Genomic DNA, 21,748 nt, shown 5'->3' on the forward strand with positions numbered 1-21,748 from the left:
AAACCAGCTTGACTTGCCCCCAACAATCTTCCATGTAGTATATAGGACAGACACTCTTCCAATGTATCAAGTCCGTAGGCAATACTAGTGTCTATTTCCTCCTCACAGCCATCTGCATAAGCATTTGATGGCTCGCAACCCACTTGGTTCATAGGGGCGACTCTTGGATGCGGGGGCTGCGGCCCTAGCACAGGAGGTGGTAGCGGTGTAGCTTGTACAACATTTTGAGATCTAGGGACCATGTGTTGCGGTAGTTGCTCAACAGGTGGAGCAGGCATCAATACAGGAGCTCGAGGCGCATCCATCCAGGCTACAGGTGGTCTATTTGCCATCATACGTTTGATCATTAAACAATCCTTAGCTTGGTGACCATACCTACCACATGCGTTGCAAGTTCCATTAAATTTTACTCTAGACGTAGGGCACTCACTAGTGCTATGTGGACCTAAGCAAATGGAACACCATTGTTGCTCCCTTCTTGGATACATGTGACTATTTTGAGGGGGTCGATTATCCTTAAGAGACTCTTGGATTGCCTTGGTGAGGTCTGTCAAGAATGTCTCAAATACCTTTGGCTCATCGGCAATGGGCTTTGCAGTCATGGGTTCATACTCAATGGCTTGTGAGCTAGTGGATCTCGTGTCAGTAGACACCCTCATGCCTGCTATCATCAAGTTGTCCTCTAATTGGATTGCATTGGCAGTGACATCTTCCCAGGTTGTGATACCTCTAATCACTAGTCCATTATAGATTCCTTCATTCCTCAACCCTCGAATGAATCGATCAAGCAGTTGGTTATTGTTGAAGCGCTCATTTACAGGGTAGCGAGAGTTTAAGTGCTTTAGATGACTAATGAAGTCCCTTACTGACTCTCCTTCCTTACGTTCGGCCTTCTGTAGCTGAGATGCTACACCCCAAAGCACACCTTCTCATATGTACTCCTTTAGAAACAACCTTCGAAGGGTAGGGTAGATTGTTTTCTCGTCCACCCTTAGGGTTCTATACCAATCTCCAGCCTTCCCACTTAATGTCAAGCTTAAGGCATTGCACTTATGTAGTTCGTTGCGTTCCCCTAAGGAATCACATACTTGTTCAAACACTTCAATGTTCAGCATGACGCATATTTTCCGCGATAGATCAACCTATGGTTTGAGCAAACGCTGCCAAGTCACCTATGTGAGGAGGCAGGGCCGCTGGAGGTACTCTTGGAATCATATGTGGGAGAGGGACGGGTACCGGTCTTGGCATATGTGTGGATGATGCAGGATATGGAACATAACCGGGCATAGGTCCACTCGGATAAGGGCTAGGGAGCGGCACTCGAGGAGAATAAACAAGTGGTACAATTGGAGGTGTGGGGGCCATGTGTGCATAAGGGGCTAGAGGCACATACGGTCGAGGCCCCATATTAGGTACTACGACACTAGGTAGTGGCACTGCGCTAACCGTAGATGTCATCGGTACATTCTCTGTCAGGCTTATCCCTGGAGTGAGCACTGTGTTTTCCTTAATAGAGGGTTGAGCCAAGTTAGGGAAGCTAAAGTTGTCGCTTGGAGGCTCAGATTGCATAGAGACCCCAGGTGAAATGACGTAAGATGGGTCCATGGGGCTCATTAGAGGAGTCTCCATTTGTGATAGAGTAGGCTGTTGAGCCTTGCTCGTATCCAAAAATCTCATGGGGCGAGTTGAGAGTATATTTACCCCTCGGTTTTGCCTTTTTGATTGAATAATGCCATGGATAACATTACAGATCATTTTCTGTTGATCTTCGATGCTCGTGGCACTATAGGTGGATTGTACAATCTCTATCCATCCTACATGGTAGGCGTGGCCAGAGTGTAGATCCGTCAACACCTCAGTGTGGAGGTTGTATGTCCAATGATCATTAATGAACAATCCTTCTAGAGTCGACGTGTTAACGGTTTCTTGTGAGGTAGAAGCAATGTTGCTCCCCGTTGTTTTACTTGTCACCAACGGTACTCTAGAGGGAACTTCTGAAGGAGGCAGCTCAACAGGGCCTTCTTGGTAAGAAGTTGGCAGGATATCCACATGGAAACTCTTTGGTGGTGTGGGGTCCACGTGCGATGTGAAAGGAGAGTCCACTTTCCCACCCCCTTCGTGTGCTTCATTTGCATCAGGTTCCGAGCGAGTAGCTCACCTAATGTTTCCATGAAACGGCTAAACATACTAGTACTAGGCTGTGGAGCTTCGGGAGGTGCATGGCCTTCTCTCTCAGTGTTTTGGGTAGGGTATGTTTCGATGATTTCTGAGTCGGAGGAGGAATCACTAGCGGCTATTTTAGGGTCTTGGGTGGTGCTACCTTGTGTCCCCGCTGAGGGTCTAGAGCCTATCGTGGATGGGTAATGGGTGTCTGTATGAACAGAGGCACCCTCAATATGCTCGTGTTCTAGCACCCGCCACCCAGAGCGTAAGTGCATGTGCTTTTGATACCCTCAGGTGTCAAAAAGCTGCTCTAGGAGGCCTTGTGACTAGTTTTTTGCGTGTTTTTTGTTTGTTTTTTTGCTAGATTTTTTAGAGCGTGTCATGGAATGGGCCGTGTGATAGCTCGAAACGAGCGTATCGCTAGGAGGGACGCGATGTGCTTTACAACCCACCGTTTGGTTCTAAATTGCTCCAGAAAAGCCCAAAACAGTCTTTTCCTAGCTGGGGAACTAGGCTCCAAATAGCAAGTCTAAGGGTGCAAGTGGGAAGAGAAGGGAGGAGAGTGGAGGACTTGTCCCACATGCTCTCATTCCCTCTTGAGGGAGTAGGGTATATATATAAGAGTGAGTCTAGTATACATCATAAGACTGAGGGCTTGGGCTTGGGCTTGGGCTTGCCAAGCTGGGCTTGGGCTTGGGCTTGGGGAAACGATCCTGATCTAACTTTTATACAAACCAACCCGTCCGTTTTTATAACTCACGTTTTTTATTTTCGAAAAATTTAACCTCCCCCTCGCTTGCGTTTTTATTTTTCGATTTTTTTTTTCAATTTTTTTTTTCGATCGATAAAATTTATTCTTTTTTTTATTTTTTATTTTTTTGGTGCGGGTTTTGGTGCGCGTTGACCTCACCTACCTATTTTCTGTCTCGCCTAATTACTAGCCTACTTAATTAACTAACTGTGCGTCTAGCTGTGCACAAACCAGAAAACACAGAAAATGCAGAAATTGAAACTTGACAGAACTGTGCAGTGCAAACCAGAAAATGCAAAAAACGCAGAAACGCAAGAAATGCTAACTGTGCAGTGCAACGCAGAAAACGCAAAAAACGCAAAAAACAGAAATCTCCACACAACTACACACACTCATTCCCTGCCTTTCCTATGATAGAAATTGCACCACAAGAAAGCGTAAAGTGCTTAACCGAGCTTAGTGTAGGGCATTTCCCCGGCAACGGCGCCAAAAATGTGCGCTCCTTGCCACATTGTCAAAGCAAGGGACTTGCCAATACACCGTGTGCGAGCCACAAATGGCTCCAAGCACACAACAAGCCTAAACTAGCAAGCTCAAGAGAGCAAAGGGTGTATCACTCACCGCTCTACGCTCGCCTTCGTGGTGGATTCCTCGCCGCGATGAAGAAGAAGCTGCAGTCGTGCCGCGCTCAACCGCTTCGCTGCCGTCATGCCTTCGTAATGCTTGATCGCACACACACTCTCCTTCTCTCTCTCTCTCTCACACACACACACACACACAAGGAGGTGAAGAAGAAGAAGATGGAGATGGAGATGGAGCAAGAGCACTCTTCTATTGCACAAATGAGAGAATGAGTAAAAATTAGGTTTAGTTGGCTTTTATATGAGCTCACCCCATTCACACTTGGGTGCCCATGCTTAGCCAACTAATCCCTTGAATGTCCCAGTTAGAGTGTGCCTCTCATCGGCGATCACTCTTATCCTTTTCCTATTGGTCCGACAAGCCCGGTACCTGACTCTAAATAATACAACATTTATAGATCATAGGGTGTTCGTGTGCCGTGAGGGTTAACACCTGTTTTGTAGCCTTGAAAGATGATCCGCTCGCAGATGCGTTTTACCTTTTTTTACTACCACTGTGAAGTCAAACTCTAGCAATATAATAAACCAGTGTACAATTCTCCCAGTATTGCATGGTTTATTTACTAGATACAGAAGAGTTTGGTGATCTATGAAGAACACAAATTTGTTTGCAAGGAGATAATGCCGAAATTTCTTTACAGCATATATTATTCCTAATCCCTCTCTTTCAGTGGTGGTATAGTTCTTTTCTGCACTATTTAGCTGTCGGCTTGCATAACAAACCATGGTTCCATCTCTAGGTTGAGCCAGAATACTCCCAATTACGTATGCAGAGGCATCGATGTGAACATGGAATATCTTTTCCCAATCTAGTTCTTTAAGTACATGTGCTGATACAAGGTTTTCCTTAAGCTTTTTGAATGAAGTTTCGCACTCCTTCGTCCAGTCGAAACTGGCTATTAAGCGATATAGTGGTCGTGCAATGACTGCATACATATATATGAATCTTCGATAATATCCGCAGTGTCCCATGAAAGATTGTACTTGTTTGGCATTAGTAGGCCTGGGCAAGTCTACTATGACTCTAATTTTGTCTAGGTCAATAGTTATGCCATTTCTTGAGACAATATGTCCTAAGATGCGACCTTGCCTTACCATAAAATGCACTTTTCCGGGTTGAGACAGATTCGATATGTTCTGCACTTCTCAAATACCTTTTGTAAATGGTCAATGTGTTCTTCTTGAATAAGAGAGTGGACACAGACATCATCCATATGTATTTCTAAGAATATTCTTAGGTATTCTTTGAATGCATGAGTTATTAACCTTTGGAAGGTGGCTGGGACATTGGTTAGGCCAAAATGCATAACTCTATACGCATATATTTCCCATTCTGTGGAAAATGCGGTTTTGTGTTGATCCTCTTTTGCAATTGCCAATTGGTTGTACCCCGAAAACCCATCCAGAAATGAATAGGCTTGTTTTCCCGCTATCCTCTCAAGCACATGTTCTATGATTGGCAAGGGATAATTATCCCTTATTGTTGTTGCGTTTACCTTTTTGAGGTTCACACACACACACACACACACACACACACACACACACACACACACACACACACACACACACACACACACACACACACACACACACACACATGCAACTTTCCATTCTTTTTGGGGACAACCACAATGGGTGACACCCAATCTGTATGCTCGATTTCATAGATGAATTCGGAATCCTTCAGCTTGTTAATCTCTTCTTTGATTCATTTAGCGAATGTGTCATTATATGTGTAAGGACACTGTTGCGGCTTGGTTTGACATCTGACTTTAACGGAATTTTATGTTGGCTTATCGATGGATCAACTCCCTTGAGGTCTTTGTAAGACCATGCAAACACATCTTTATACTTCTTGACAAGCTGTGTTAGCATTTCTTCTTCTTCAGGCCCTAAATCAGTTTCTATATAGACAGGTTGCGGCTCTTCGCCTGGTGCAGCGAGGTCAATTCGTTTTGCATTTTCTGGCCCATCGTAAGATTCCTGGTTTATTCTTTTCCTTATTGGTGGTGTCATTATGATTTTTCTGTCTTGGATGGTGAATTGTTGATAGTGGGACGGTACATCCAGGTTTTCTTTTCCTGAATCCTCCTTACCTTCACTTTCTACCTCAGTAGTCCATACCTCTCGTAACGTCCGTTTAAGTTCTTGGTATTTCTTTTTATGCTCCATTTTGGTCCACTCTGGATCTTTTGTCTTTTCACGTTTTGATTGTTGAGCTTTTCTTGAATTTGTTTCCGTTTTAGTTTTCCGTGCTTGTTTTATGTCTTCATGTGTCTTTTTCCCTCGAACTCTTGAGAATCTCCCTGATATTTTGTCTTTTACACAATCCTCTACCTTGACTAGCATTAGATAGTGCGTTTTGTCTTTTATCTTGGGCATCGAGTTTTCTCTAATCTTGTTTTTTGCTCTTTTTTTTAATAGCGTTCCTGGTGTCTAGGGTGTTGATTTGCAAAATCATAAAACTTGATATCTGCCGCTGTTTCCCTACTCTCGCTTGAGCTGTTTGAACACTCGTTATCTGCATCGTTACTTAATTCCAAATGCTCAGAGGAGTCATCAAACTCTTCTCGTTCTGATGAGTCTACATTCTCCTCTCCTACTGGTACAAGGTTTACCATGTAATAGGGTAGCACATCATAGCCGTCCTTATCACAAAATTTTGTCGTTGGGCTATTTGTAATGGCACATACGTCCAACGTTGCTAGTATGTGTTCCCATTCCATAGGTTCTAATGCATCCTTGGGAAAAGGTTCCGGAATATAATCCTTGTCTTCAATAGCTCTTTCTAAGATGCATTCCTCTCTTTTTAAGCTCCCACAATGTGAAGCTCCACACATCCATAGCTCTTTTTTCTGCCCTAACCATGCTGGGAGTTCGGACCCTGCCAACGTAGCCGAATCAAACTCTTTCACTAGTGTCTGGTTCACATCTTTGTAACTATGGTCTTTTAGGTATATTTTGGTTGTAGTCTCCCCACGCCTGAGGTATATGTGGTCATAACCCCCAATCCTACTGTCTCATGAACGGTCTTCCCAGATGATCTCGTAATTGTTCTTCTTGCCAAAATCAACTATTGCAAATGTATGCTCATACTCGATTCCGCAAGAGGTGACAATTAATTTTTCTAAAAGTCCTAGAGGCTTTTCCATGAACCCATCTGCCAGTTGTAATTTCATCCTGGTTGCTTTTAAAGTCGGTTTTTCCCATTTTTTCCAGATTTCTTTGGTGGCAATTACGACTCCCGCTCCACTATCGAGAATAGCCTTGGATACTACTCCCTGGAAATCTATTGGTAGTGTGGTATTTCTGTCTTCTCCCTCATAATATTCTCCAACCTTGTTTAAAGGTACATGCCTAGTGTTCAGTGGAGGCTTGTCCAATTCTCTGATTCCTTCTTCAATCCTCGAGGTAGGGTCTTTTACTCCAAAGTTTTCTAAGCATTTGCCTACGGTGGTCCACATGTTTGGTCGTAACCTCGGGAGTTCAGCTAACGTGATTGTGCATGCCACAGGGGTGGACAATAACTCAATCAACCCTTGTGAATCCATTACTCTATTGGGAAAAATATTTGAGATGGGATTGCTCTCACTTCAAACTTAGCTTCATACTCCCCTAGGTAAGAGGGTAGAGTTTTTAGCAAGTCAGGTTGGCTGTGCCCCGAGCTAATTGACCCCTAGCCTCCCCCTTGTGAATGCATATCAAATTTCATTTGTGATCTTGCCTCAAATTCTTCAATGGGAGGTAAGATCTCATTTTTTTCCTTCTCAGCACGATTTAGTTGGTAGTTTACCCCATTAGCTTCATTTGCTTCCCGGATTTGCTTCCAAAGGTCATCTAGACTGTCACACTCTTTACCCATTCCCGCCGATGTTTTGGGTTGGAAACCATCAAATGTCTCATCTATTGTATTTGACAGTATGATAGGTTCTCGCCTAGACTCTGAGGCAGTCGTGAGTCCCTCCTTTGTGTTTGCTTGTTTCTCTAGAGTTAGTGTGATAGGGGTTGGAGCTGGCACCTCGTGCCAACTTGCAGGTTTATTAGGTGGGTTTTCTATCAAGGATTGGGCTGTTTCAATCATCTTCCTACACATTTCCAACCGTTGTTTTTCTAGTTCCGCATATGGATAACATCCATCGTTGCTCTTGGTTTTGGTTGTTTTTGAGTCTGGCTTCGTATGATTTTAAAAGTACGTCAAGCTGCTCATTTACATTTTCTACCAGTACTAATCCTCCTGATCCTGCACTTTTGGGTTCCACTATTTCCTTGGGCCCTATGGTTGCAACAATGTGTGAGCTTAAACTAGTTAGATCCTCTAATCGCTCCAACCTATCCTTCGTGTGTTTTAGCTCCTCGGATAGAGCCGTTTGCTCCCGTTCCTTCCTGGATTTCATACGAGCCTTTCTAGCTTTCCAAGTGCTTCATTGATTTTTTATTTCTGCACTAGGGGCATCGGACTTTGGCTCTTCAATTATGGGTTCGTTTGTTCTTCTTTGAGCATGTGCTCGTGTGACTACCTGAATAGGTATTATTGTTTCATTTTTTGACCCCCCACTGGATGGCACTGCTTCCAGCATGTTTAAAGTAGTTTTTGTTCCTTTGCTTGGTTCTTAGGGCAATCAGGAATCAAGTGAGTAATTCCACACTTGGTGCAGTACGCATTGACTTTAATGATTTCATCGTGAGGACAGTTCCTTAGCCAGTGATCTCCACCACACTTGTAGCAGGGTCCCTTAGGCTGTTGAGGTACTCCTTGAGTTTCTCTCTGTTGGTAAGCATGCCTCTGCCTGCCCATGCCTCCATTGGCTATGAACAACAATGTTCGTTCATCCAAGCTGTATCTTCCTTCTCCTGTAGCCTAGGTAGCTGTTGGTGGTCCCGTACTTCCAATCATGCTCCAAGGTTCTTGCGTCTTAGGCTCTTTAGGTGGATAGTAGACAGGATTTGCTACATATCCATTGGATCTTTGTAATATGCATGCATGGGTACCAAAGCCTTCTCTTTTGGTTTGTTTACCATCGGTGCATACCTTATGCCGACCGGTCTTACTCCTAGTAGGGGTGGTTGTTGCTCCAATACTAGTTGTGGTCTTTCAACTCCTCCAGGTCCTGGTAGGTTACCTGTGCTGGATACCTAGGCATCGGTGGGATTTGAGGAGATGCTACTTGAGCTTGGGGAGCATAAGGTCACTCTCTCACATATCCCTTGTTATAATAACATTCCTCCGTCACATGGTTTGTCCATTTTTGTTCAATTGCACACCACTTTGGCTGCTTAGCTTGAGGCTTGGCATACATATTAATTTTTTTTAGCACTTCTTCCACGAGCTGCTCCTGGCTTACAGCTACTTCTCCTTTTTGTGCTGACTTAGTGGACTTGCTTCCACTTTGTTGTGAGGATGAATCGTCATCAAGATCCTTGAATTCACCCTCCTTGTAGACCGCACAATTGTCTACAAGGTAAAGAGCTTCCTTAGTTAACTCATTTAACGTTGTGCTCCTCTTCATATGTAAATCCTTATGGAGATCTGCGTTTCTCAATCCTTGAATAAATATAAGCATAAGTCTGGATTGGGTTGGTAGTTCTTCCACAGGGCAAAACTTCACATATCTGTTTAGTCGTAGGGCTTCCTTTCGTACAGATTCCCCTTCCTTCTGTTTGAACTTATGGATTTGTGAGACATTATTATGAGCTATCCCCCTTTGTGAGAATTCCTCAATAAACTCGTCAAAAACCTCCTCCATAGACTCAAAATCTCTACGCTCCATAGAATCTATAAGGACTAGGGAAAACTAGACATATGATCCTCTTCCCAACCCCCCATAATATAGGCGGGCTCCTAGCCCCTTGCCCTAGACGGATCCCCTGTCCACACTGTCTAGCCCGGCCTCTGGCCGAAGTCCATGACCACCCTAGTCCTTAGGTTTGACCCTTGTCCTGACATTACTCCCCCCTTAAGGAAGAGTTTTCGTCCTCGAAAACACAAGTAGTAATATCTTCTTAAGAATACGGATGTTTTCCTTATTGACGTCCCATATGTGGGCTAGTTGTTTGTATGTCCGATAATTGGTGCAGTGAGGAGGTTCAATGAAACCAAGAGCAATATCTTGATTTTCAACATTGTTGTCCTTTTGCAACCACTTGTATCAAATTGGTAACTCAATTTGTAACTTAGTTGAGTACTTGAAAGGAGTAACCACAACTAAGATTTATCCAAAGGCATAACCGGTTTTCAAATCTTCTAAAGGTACTGGAATAATGCCAGAAAACCTTGGCGTAACGTTCCATGCAGTTGTGAGCCAGATTTCCTACTCGCGTGAGTATCTTGAAAAGTTCATAGCTACTGAGGGATCGAATAGGGAGTGTCCTCTTGTCAGACTTCTGAATAGTTTGGAACACAAAGAACTACATGTTCATCCCTAATGAAGGTTACTTGCCAACATACTTTGTTAGCACACCTGGTAAGTCCTTGACTTATGAAACTATTGAAACAATATCCAACCCCACCACAACAGGTGTTCAAAGTTGAAAACCTTACTTAAGCAAATTCTAGAATAGGGAGAAAATCATCTATTCAAAAATGCGTTGTCCTAACGTATGCTCTTAGCAGATCCTTTAGCAAAAGAAATATTTGTAAGCTGCCCATCCAACACGCGCAATTGTAAGAGTGAGGTGCTTTTCCCCAACCACTTATAGACAGTCTTCCACGACTGTCGATAAACGAGGACTCAATCATTGTGTATCCAGCCATATATTTGATATGGAGTGGAGAGAACCAACTAGGTTGAAAGCGGTTTGGAGTGGAGTAAGCTCATAGAGTGTAAACCAACCAACTCCAGACACCCATACGTAGCCGTTACCTTGTACAGTAGGGTGTAAACTCATAAATCTGCTTGAAAAGCTGCACTTGAAGTGCAAAAAATTGCAGAAACAAAAAAGTCCATGAATTAGCATGCCGCTCCAAATAAATCAGTGTTAAACACTAGGGCCCATAACACCTAGTGTGCATGCATTTAACACAAATATATCCGAACCGCAATTTCATGATGAGACTTTCCACGATACATACGTGAAAGTCTTGCAACAAAAGTTGGACCATAATAGAATGTGACAACTCGGTCACACCTAGGTACCAACCATGAGACATTCTCATGAACATAGAATACTCTGCTATATGTAGAAACGACCCTCCGTTAAGGTGGTTTCACAGCACTTGTAATCACAACAAGTCTGTACTTAGTACCCGACAATTTCTGGCCACTGAAATTGTTCCTGATACGGTGTGCTCCAAATGGTCTAATAAACGGATGCGACCAGCACGTAGGGACTTTGTCGCAACACATCATTAAAAATCGGGCGCCAGTGTTAGTCCCAAAGAATTATATTCTCCGCATGTGGAATATGTCTCAACTAAGGATGGCCGAAAAAGCGACATCCATCAAGTACAAGATGTACTTGTGTGTGGAGGAAACTATGAACACTCCGCGACGTGAGTGAGAGGGACCCTCATTATCATTGCTCCACATTGGCTAAACCGAACTCCTTGAGTTCCTAGACCATGTTGTATCCCATGTGACAACATGTGCCAAATTGAACCCTACAAGTAGCTTCGTAATAGCATAAGGCAGAAAGATAGATTGGACACTTGGCCCAAAATACTGTGTGCCAACATGCCCTTGGCATGGCTCTGTAACATTCAAGCGTACTTATACGTCTTGAAAAACCAAGCAAAGCATACTAAAAATGGAATAACACCAAATCAATAGATGCGTACCTAGAGATTTGAACGTAATGTTCACTTACCCGTATTCAAGTGGAGAGGAGCACGTCCCCTACCTGAAAAAACAAACAACATTGCACTGGGAACCCTGGGTGTTGCCTTTGCAATCCAAGCCCGTGGATTAGAATCCACGTAGTCAAACCCCTTGGTAAGACTCATTGTAGAAACTACTCAGCTAGCAAGTAACAGTCACCAACGTAGTCAACCATGTACAGAATGATTGGAATAAACTATAGAAGTTGAATTTGTCCGCTACCGCATGCTATATTGCGAGCTTCTTTCCTTGAAAGTATAACGAGAGTAGATCAAACTGTGATCCTCAATGCCTATGGGGAGATGTAGCAATCACTGGCCCGGTCTTACCCCAAAACAGTATGTCCATAGGCAATCTGTAGTGCTATAGAGGGAGCTGGATATCCACACAAGTGAAATGGCTAGCTCTTATGGACAACCATGCTGTCTCAACTTATTGCTGCGTCTATACTCTGTGGTAGAGATCAGCTGATGGGAGTTTAAGGTTATCTAAAACTCAACTCGAGCACTGCACTGAAAACATGTAGTGCAAAATGATACTCTAAACATTCGTAATGACAGGACTCTTCCTTGCCAATTAATGTCAATGTGTACTCCACTGCGTAGAGCCGTTCGATCTTGAGAACAATCATCCAAGAAATACCAACAATTGGGTCTTACCCTAGATTTAACAATGGATCTTAGCCAGCGTGTGTGGCTCATAGCCCTCATGGCAATTAGTGTTCAATCGTCAAACCGATGAAGACTAATGTGGATGGCATCTTGCCCAATTTCTAGCTGAGAGTTAGAGCATCTTGGCTCAAGAGGACTAACTAGTGAAACATGTAGCAAAATCTTCTTAGCAAGTATGCAGTATTCTTCGAGAGAAATAAGAAAGAGAGAGAAAGAGAGCATGCTGGGCTGAGGAAATTTCCTTAAGTTACTGCCTTGTATATTTTGCACCCATGCTTGTGTGCATCTTATGCGTAGCGTGCAGCTTATCATATAAGCATGCAATAATCTGGCTTTGAGAGATGTAGCAGAAAAAACAAGTCACACCTTGCTGCCCTTATTGTGTAGGGAATCGTGACTGTACAAAAATGACTTAATGATAGCACGTTGCCTTTGAATTAAGTCCAAGTTTTAGGTTCTTTTTAGTGGTGTTGTGTTTGGATAGCAACCTAAACAATTCAAAATGATTCATAACTAATATTGTCCTTGACAGAGTGACTGTGAGAGAGCGTATTGTATACCACCTGGGTAACATGCCTTGCATACAAAAGTGGAAGCCCGTGGCTACCGTGACAGTTATAAATGTAAAAATTAACACCAGAAGTGCCTTGCATCGGCTGGACTGGTAGGGATTCGGTGAGATGATGTCCTGATTAATGTGGATGCCCGAAACTTGGTTGCCACTGCTCTTGATGCCAAGTTAATGGTAGCATGAATTAGAAGCTGTGCGTCACGTGAAATTGGTCAACCATTTGGATGTGCACAACAAACAATATTGTGATACGTATATCATATACACCCTAATGCACTGATCGTGTATGGATCTCATAAAGTTGTCGGCTGATCGTATAAGCCGAGATGATGAAACTGGTCGTACCAAAAATGAATATATCAGAAAAGAAATTGGGGCATAATACTACCCAATTCAAAAAATGAACAATATTCTGAAAAGCCACATGCATGTATGAAGATAGATAACTACTGTGCCTTGCACCAAAAACTGGAGTTTATGTCGAATCACAACTAATGCATCATGCTTACGTTGTCGAACATGTGGACATTGCTTTTTTTGATGCGTTCCTAAGAAAATAAAGCATAAGTTTTGACTTTTTGCACGTCAAAAGTCGGATTGTGATAGTCGCTTCTTGACCACGTTGGTCATGACCGTATCTGTTTCTACAACTGAATTGTTTTGGGCATGTTGGACCTCGTTGGTCATAACTGGTGGGTTGACAACTCCGTGGGTTGCTGGAAAGTGGGAAGTTGATTCTGGTAGCATTTTGTAAACTAATTGCGTGAGATTTTCCACTTGTGTAGACAATATTTGGACCTATACAGCGAACTTGCGAAATCGTGCATCAAAAGTTTTCCAATCTTGTCAAGTGACAAACTCCCTAGCATCTGGCAAGTTATTATCATCCTCCAGAATATCAAACACGCTCTGAGGAGGAGGTGTAGATACTTGCAGAGAGAAAGATAGACTACCTGGGTATGCATCATCCGTCCTTGTTTCCACGTGGGTACCCTCCATGAGAGTATTCGGCCACACCGTATCCACAAGTGGAGCAGACTCCAAGTTTTCGAAGTCAAACATGTGTTGATCATCAATTTCTGCACTCATGGTGAAAACGTGTTGTGCGAACAAAAGAGAAAACAATACCTTGGAGTGCAGAAAGGCTCGTAGCCATATCGAACACAGAAACTCGTAGCAGAGGCCGTGATTAGTTGTGCTAACTCCGCCTTGATTCCAAAAAATAATCCCGTAGTCGTAGTTTGCACCGTAGCCGATAATTAGCCGTGCTAATTACGTTGGTCATCAAAGCTTTAAGCAACCCGTAAATCCATGATGTTGGATACTTGTTTGAAAACTTATAAGTTGTCGTCGACAAAGCTTGACATCCTGTCAAAGAAGTTCTTGGACCTTCGGCGAAGTTATGTTGACCTTGGTGTTCAAAGCCGAAAATATTGTCGTATAATAATTAAGTGCAAAAATCTGCAACTTAATCACTCTTGGATCGTTGAACGGTATGCCGAGATTCGAGGGCCGTGCCTCTCTTTGTATGATGCCGAAATCTGTTTGGCTTGTATGCCGTAACCCGTTCGGCTTGTATGGATGTATGCCGAGGTGGGCATGCACCCTCAGTCAATAACCAATTTGCCCAAAGGTTTTGACCTTAGGGCATCGTGTGAACAAGAAGCCACAGCGCGATGGCGTCCTGCTCAGGAGTCGTCAAGAGCGAGAGAAGCTTGCTACGCCGAGGGGAGCGTTTGGTTGCACCTACCAGAGAGACGGGTTGTCTCCAACACGGGCTCGCGCACCTGTCAAGGCCGAAAACGCCCTGTTTTGTGCAGATACCACAGTTGGTCTCCCTCCTCGCAAGCGGGGCTGCCCACCCCCGAGCTCTGTCGAGTTTCTTGTGTAGAGAAGCATCACACCTCATGCACATGCAAGCTAAAAATAGAGGTGGCTCTCCATGCCTGTGTGTCCCCCAAAAAAGAGTGGCTTTGATACCAGTATAAGGACTAGGGAAAGCTAGACATAGGATCCTCCTCCCAACCCCCCATAATATAGGCGGGCTCCTAGCCCCTTGCCCTAGACGGATTCCCTGTCCACACTGTCTAGCCCGACTCCTGGCCGAAGTCCATGACCACCCTAGTCCTTAGGTTTGACCCTTGTCCTGACATAATCAAACCAAGTGGCTGCATCCTCTTCTAGGGTAAGTCCAAACCCTACAAATTGAGTAGAAAAATCCAAAACTTCTTCAGCTCTAATTACACGCACGAAGGCTGCTACATGATCCCTAGGATCTCTGTTTCCCGAGTATTTCTTGTTTACCCATTTTTGCACTTGAGAAGGTCTAATTCTACGATGGTCTACAAATCTCATCATTGGTTCTCCTCGTCCTCCTCAATATGCCTCTTCTGGCCTTCGGTAGTGGGAGGGTTCCTCTCCCAGAGGTGCTCCTAAGCCATAATTTCTGACGGTTCTTGCAAGAGGTGCTTCATCTCTTTGAACTCGTTCTCTTTGTTCTCGTTCTATGGGTTGTCTTCCGGGCTCTGCCGACTCTTGAGTTTTCGGCTTACTCTCGCCTTGGTAATGTGAATGGAGTGGTGGTTCTTGTAAATCTCTTAGCCCTTGTGCGGCTGGATAACCACCTCTATTTAGGTCTTGTTCGGATGTTGCATTTTGTTGAGGCCATGCCTGCAATGATGGTTGGGTTGCCTGCTGGTTCTGATAGTTGAGAGTCTGCTGCTGGTTAGAATGTGATGTTGCGTCATACTCTTCTGAAAATGGATTTGTAGACTTGCTAGGGGTATAGATGGACCTTGGTACTTCTTTGGGGGCATATGTTGATGTTTCTAGAGCTGTTGCATTATTTACCTCCTCTGGTAGAATTCGTTTGTATTCTCGCCCGTACCTGTCAACAAAAATGATATACTTCCCCATAGCAATTTCATAAGAGAACAAGTAAAGAACCTTGTCATCGCTTAATTCATTTGGGTAGGGTTCTTTGCATCAAAAATAAGAGACTACTTCCTCGCTCTCATGCTTGTAAATTCCCACATTCTCATTATAGGTAGAGACTTTGGTTGTTTTTTTATCATACATAAAATGAGCTCCAGGTCGATCAATTTTAGGAGGCAGCTCTTGAGTTTCTGAGACCATTTTTCCTTTTGCCACATTATCTCCATACCTGTTATAATCCTCAGGGTTCCTAAATATCAGATAGTGGTTCCCCCTTTCATCTCGTAATCTATCTCCATCATCATAGAGTTGAATTATCTCCAGTCTCTGAGAAGGCCGTTCCTCTATACACATACACTTGCATCCCCGATAGTCAGAATAAACTAGGGCTCCCCAAGAGTTTGTTCCTTCTAAGAAGATTATAGTGAACTTGGCCTTGTTCAAAGGGTTTTGGGAGGTACTTCCTCCTAGCATTGGTCCTTCAATGGAGAAGCCTCCTGGCTGTTGACTAGCCATCATGAAGAAGGACTTGTTTGATGAAGTGTCAATATCACTACCTTCCTCAATGATTGGGGCTAATGGACCTAGCCTTGCCTGAGTTACACTCTCCTCAGTGGATACTAAGCTTTCCTGATCACATGCCACTTTTTGGTCTCTTGGAATGTGTCTTCCTGATTTTAAATTCATCAAACTTAGCAATGCAATTTATCACAAATCCAACCACTCACCTGGCAAGGGATCAGTTTCTGCACAACTTCTTGCTTTGCTGTTGAATATACTTGTACAAAAGTGTTTAATTTCAGCAATTGAATCAAAGAATTTAACCACTAGAGGTGGTCTTAGTAATGATTGGTATAACTGGAGGGTTAATCCCAACCACTAATGTACTCTATACACTTCTGATGTTCTTGATTAGGTCCACTAATCTTGAACTGTACACCACCTACGTGTTTGTCAGTCTAGAGGTAACGTCTTAATTCTTGTCTTTGCTCCGTAAATAGGTCAAACAAAGTCCAATTTTACTTCTGAAAGAAGTTCTGGAACCCCTAAGTCAACTAGAGCCTCCTTGAATGTCCACAGTTTAATATTGTCCTAAAAATGACCCTGTAGACATCCTACGCGTAGGATGTCTTTTTGCTCTGTTTCAAATAAAATTTGCACTATAGCTTTTTCTTGATGTGCTGAGCTCACAACTGTTCTCACTTTTTGGTTTGGACACCTACAAGTTGGTCAACTGATCAAAAATCTGTTCCAGAAGCCTAATGTCCGTTCTGATGAATTCACCAGTCAAATCAACTCCAAATTGGACCAAACTTGACTAGGAGGTTTGTATAAGGCTATATGAGAGCCTGGTATGTCTTAAACATAATTTTGGCCTTTTAATCATGCATTAGACATCCTACGTGTAGGATGTCTTTTGCATCAGAATTTAGCCCAACTTGGTCCATAGCTTTTCCTTGATGTGCTGATCACCTTGGTGTGTTTAGATTTGTGTTTGAATGTCAAAAGACCCCAAACTTAGCTATTCTGGCCTTTTTTTCGTAAAAAATGCTAAAGTCTGCTTAAACCCCAATGTTCACACCCAATTGAGATGAAACCTTTCACATGCACTCAATAAATCATGTAGATCATGCACGTGAAGACATCCTATGGTTTTGGTCTCAAAATCATGCTTTGGCACAATTTGGGTAGGATGTCTGGCAATTCCTGTCTTTTGGCACAATCTGTCAAGATATGGTCAATCTTTCACTTTCGAGGTGAAAATAGGGTAAAACCTACATTCTAAACACTTTGGTCAACTCAGATTCTCAAAATTCTTGCCAGATCACCTTGTAGACATCCTACGCGTAGGATGTCTACTGTCTTAGATTTTTTTTTTTTTTGCCAGTGGACTTCCCTGTGCTCTGTAGACCTCTCAACAATAATCACAGAAACTTTTGGACTTCAATTCAGCTTAAAAAACACAATTTACTGTCTTTTATATTTCTTCGATGAGCCTAACAACAAATATAACATGCATGAAGTGCTCCAGATCATAAATCATGATGTCCTACTTACCCTACTCCTACTCATCATGTGAGATGGTGATTTTGGTGCCTCGGTTGCTTCCTGGCCTCGCACGGACTCTCAAGCTATCTTCTCACCGCATCTACCAATTCAACTCCTACTCTCCACATTCCACAACCCTCGGGGGGTTCACTATGTGTAAAACTACCATATCGCGTGCGTTCAAGACATGTTTGTAAAACCCCTTATCTGTGAATTTTGTTAGGAATATAATGTACCATTTTCTTTTAAAATCTGTAAGTTTTTTTCAAAATTTGAAAAAATAATGCCCTTCTGTATATATATTTCTGTAAGTTTCAATAACTTTAAATACCCTTATGTTGAACTCACGTGATAGGTTACATTTTTATTAAGTGACCTCCTCGGGCCACAACCCTAACTCCTATCTAACACTACCTAAGACGGACGATCCAGGCCAGCCATATGCTCCCTAGACTCCTCCTAAGACCTAGAGAGTCCACCACGCTCTGATCCTATCTAAATGTAAAATAAGACTCTGGAAAGCCAGAGAATCCCTATCCTCAAGGACTAGTTTCGGTCACCTACCTAGGGTTTTTGTCCCCGGTAGCGGCACCAATGTTGGCGAATACGCCGCGATGGACGTTAGCACAACGAGAACTCACCTAACAAGAATTGTCAGCTAAGGACGAAGCTTGACCCACAGGCACGTGGAAGCAAGCATAGGGTGTCAACTTACACTCGACCGACTATTGACTACTTCCTACAGAGGTCTCTACCCAATGTCTAAGTTACAGCCTACTATTGTGCACAGGAGGAGATTTCCTACAACGCTTCCATGAGCCAAATACCCATTAGACGTTCTTGAAACGCTATGAAACTTGAGGGATATCCGATTAACACCAATAGGCCACTCTCCTACGTTCCGTGACCCAAAACCCTACCCATAAACACCTAGTGCAAAATCACGTAGGATGTTTGATAGGTTTTTGCAGGTCGACGTTTCTAAAAACTAAGGTGCCTAATGTGTAGCTCTACTCAATACAAACGCGTGGATATGTTGAAATGCAAAAACAGACACCGTTTGCTTATCGAATCCATAGAAATAGCTCGCTGGTCAATCTCGCAAAGCCGGGCGGGCCATACACGCACAATGTGGGTATTGGCACGTAGCTCTCTCCGAGGGCAACACGTTGCACTTCTCCGTACTCGATTTCGACCACCAGTGTGCGCGTAGCGTCAAGATAAGCTCTCACTCTGTCTCGTACATAGAATACGCTTCTTACCAACACTTTATAGAATGAACAAAAGGGGTTTTTTTCATTAAGGTTAGAATTTGGTATATATACCTTCCAAATGTAAAACCTCATGTTCCAAAGTGAAATCCTACTTAGTCTAATGACAAAAATAATATACAAAATTGGAAACTTCTGAAAGCCCCAAGTATTTACAAGTGAAATTACAGGTTTTCTTAATCAAGGACTGACTACATAGGATTTCCTTCTTTTATCATTTCATTAGTCTTCAGTTGAGTGTGGCCGCTAGTCTTCAGCTAACAACGTGACATGGTCATTTGGTCCCATAGGTCATATTTGATCTCCAAGGACGATAATAGAACTCTCTCTCCCTCTCCCCCCCCCCCCCCCCCCCCCCCCCCCCCCTCTCTCTCTCTCTCTCTCTCTCTCTCTCTCTCTTATTCTCCCCATTGCTCTATGATTTTTCATCGTTGACTTTGAAACAATGATAAAAAATGGCAAATTTATTTGCTCTCAAATGGAGAGAAATACTTGAAGAAATTGTGCCAAAATATTCTTTAGCACAATGTGGCTATGCTGGAGATGTCATCGGAATCAGCTTGCCTAGTTTCTAGAGAATCACACCATCTTGCCCCCATTGTATTATCATCAATTCATTGCGAAGGTTGGTTGGTTCAGCAATCTCTCTCTCTCTCTCTCTCACGTGTATTCTCCTCATTGCTCTAGGGTTTTTCATCGTTGACTTTGACACAACAATCAAATTGGGAAAGTTATTAGCTCTCAAATGTGGGTCAAAATACTTAAGACTAGCTTGGTACCACAACCGCACATTACACATTACAGTGTCCTTTTTGGATCATTTTGTGGAAAATACCAAGGCAAAATCATTATTAGTTTCTACCAACTTACATGATGTGTGACTTTCCCCATGGGTATTCTACATAAGAAAAACACTACAAAGTGGTTTTGAAACTGACTATTTAACTTAAAAAAGGTTGTCTAATACCATGCCTACAAAAGTGTGGGTGGATTCTAGTATGTAAGGCATATTTCATATTTTAAAAACTCTATTGACTATGAATTACATGAATATATGGTGTTTGTAAGTACATAGAGTGGCACATAGGCTTAAGGAAAGGTAGGTGGTACAAAAAACGAGCCAATTTTTTTTCACCTATTTGGTACTGTAGAGGGAAAGTTTCAAGGCAATTGGTGTTTGTATTTTTAATTTTCTATAGATATAATGGTATTTCTATAAGAATGCTTTGTATAGTTCATAATGTGCCACCCCGTGTGAGAGTAGTGCTGTCATGAGTGGATTTAGTGGTTCCAAAATTTTCACCCTACGTTTGAACTCAAGCTACATAGCGTGCCCTCTCACTCATTGCCTTGCACAATATTGAGCGCTCTCCCTCCCTCTCTCTCTCTCTCTCTCATCATTGCATGTGATTGCAGTAGCTCTACTATCGCATGTCAATTCTCCAACCATGGGAGCCGCAAAGGCCAAGGGATCTGTTGCCAACATAGCGTCCCCTTCAACATGAAAACTAAAATTGAAGGCCAAGGAGAGAATGTCCTCACCTAGAAGAATAAATAACAAAGGTGTTTCCACCCCATCCCCCCAAGAAACAGAGCAAGATCACAAAACCAGTCCCAACACAAGGGTGGCTTTAAAATAGTGCAAGGTTGTTGATATCGACTTTGAACAGACCTCACTCCTCTTTGATGAAGATGAATCAAAATGTACCGACAAGTCAACATGTGGAATGCTATTCATTGGCATCAAACTTGTGTTAATTAAACATTGCATGCTCATTTTTTGTGCTTGATGTGACATTTGAAGTTAGATGTACAATACCCAATTTGGTACTCTGGAGTACCCCATTTGGTATTGTAGGGCATCACACCACATGTAATATATATCTCAATGATTTTCTCTGATGTTTTTCACATTTCAAGTAAGAATAAAATGGAGGAGTACCCTCAACAAACCAAGTTTTGGTACAAAACACAAGACCTGCATGAGGAGTATGGCCTCAGTCTAGAAGGAAAACTCCCTAAGGACCTGACTGATGAAGACTTGCCACCCAAGCAGTGGTTACCTGTTTTCAAGTAGAAGTATCAAAAGAAAAAAAAGATCCATTTAAACCATTTGCAACCACATCTGGTGGAAAACATCATACTTCTATTCTCCAAAGTTTATTAGGGACCCCTTCGTGTGGTGAATTGACGAAATTTTTTTCTAGGTGCTACGCTTTTGAGAAACTCCATGCAACAAAGAAAGACTGAGAATGGCATAAAGTAGCATGGGCTCCGTTTGGAGAGGAGTGTTGCAGGTGATAGCATCTACGAATGGTAGGCTTGACCGTAAAATTGTGGCAAAATGGTTCCTTCGTTGGAAGTTTCCTACATTTAGATAAGAAGGACCGTATGACTCAAAGTGGTAGCAACATCTGCACAAAACCAGAGCAAGCTAGCAGAGGGGCACTGGCTGACTACCTACTTGATTTAGAGGTATTGTGACAAAGATTTCTAAAATTGTTGTCACATTGTATAACCTATCAGACTTGAAGGCCTATATTCAAGCAAAAAAAGACCAACTACTGCTATATGAATGTAACGAGGACATGGCAAAAAGTTTGATGGAGGACATTAATACCCTGAAAGAGCACATTGTTCTACTGTGGCATCGAATCCCTGTCCCTTGATAAAGAGATTAGAGAGGTTGAGGCCAAGATGGGAGAAAGTCAACGCTTGTTATGATGACACGAGGTTTTCGAATATATCTAGAAGGTCGAAGATGAGGTTCAACAACAAGAGGTATTGTATTTCTGGCTTATCGCATTGTGTATGACTATTGAAAGTGATTCTTTTGCACATAGTTTGGTAATTTTGATTGTTTGACTTCTTGATTGGTTTATT

Source organism: Adiantum capillus-veneris, chromosome 14 (assembly GCF_014529385.1).
Source record: "Adiantum capillus-veneris isolate H3 chromosome 14, ASM1452938v2, whole genome shotgun sequence".
In the NCBI taxonomy this organism is placed as follows: Eukaryota; Viridiplantae; Streptophyta; class Polypodiopsida; order Polypodiales; family Pteridaceae; genus Adiantum; species Adiantum capillus-veneris.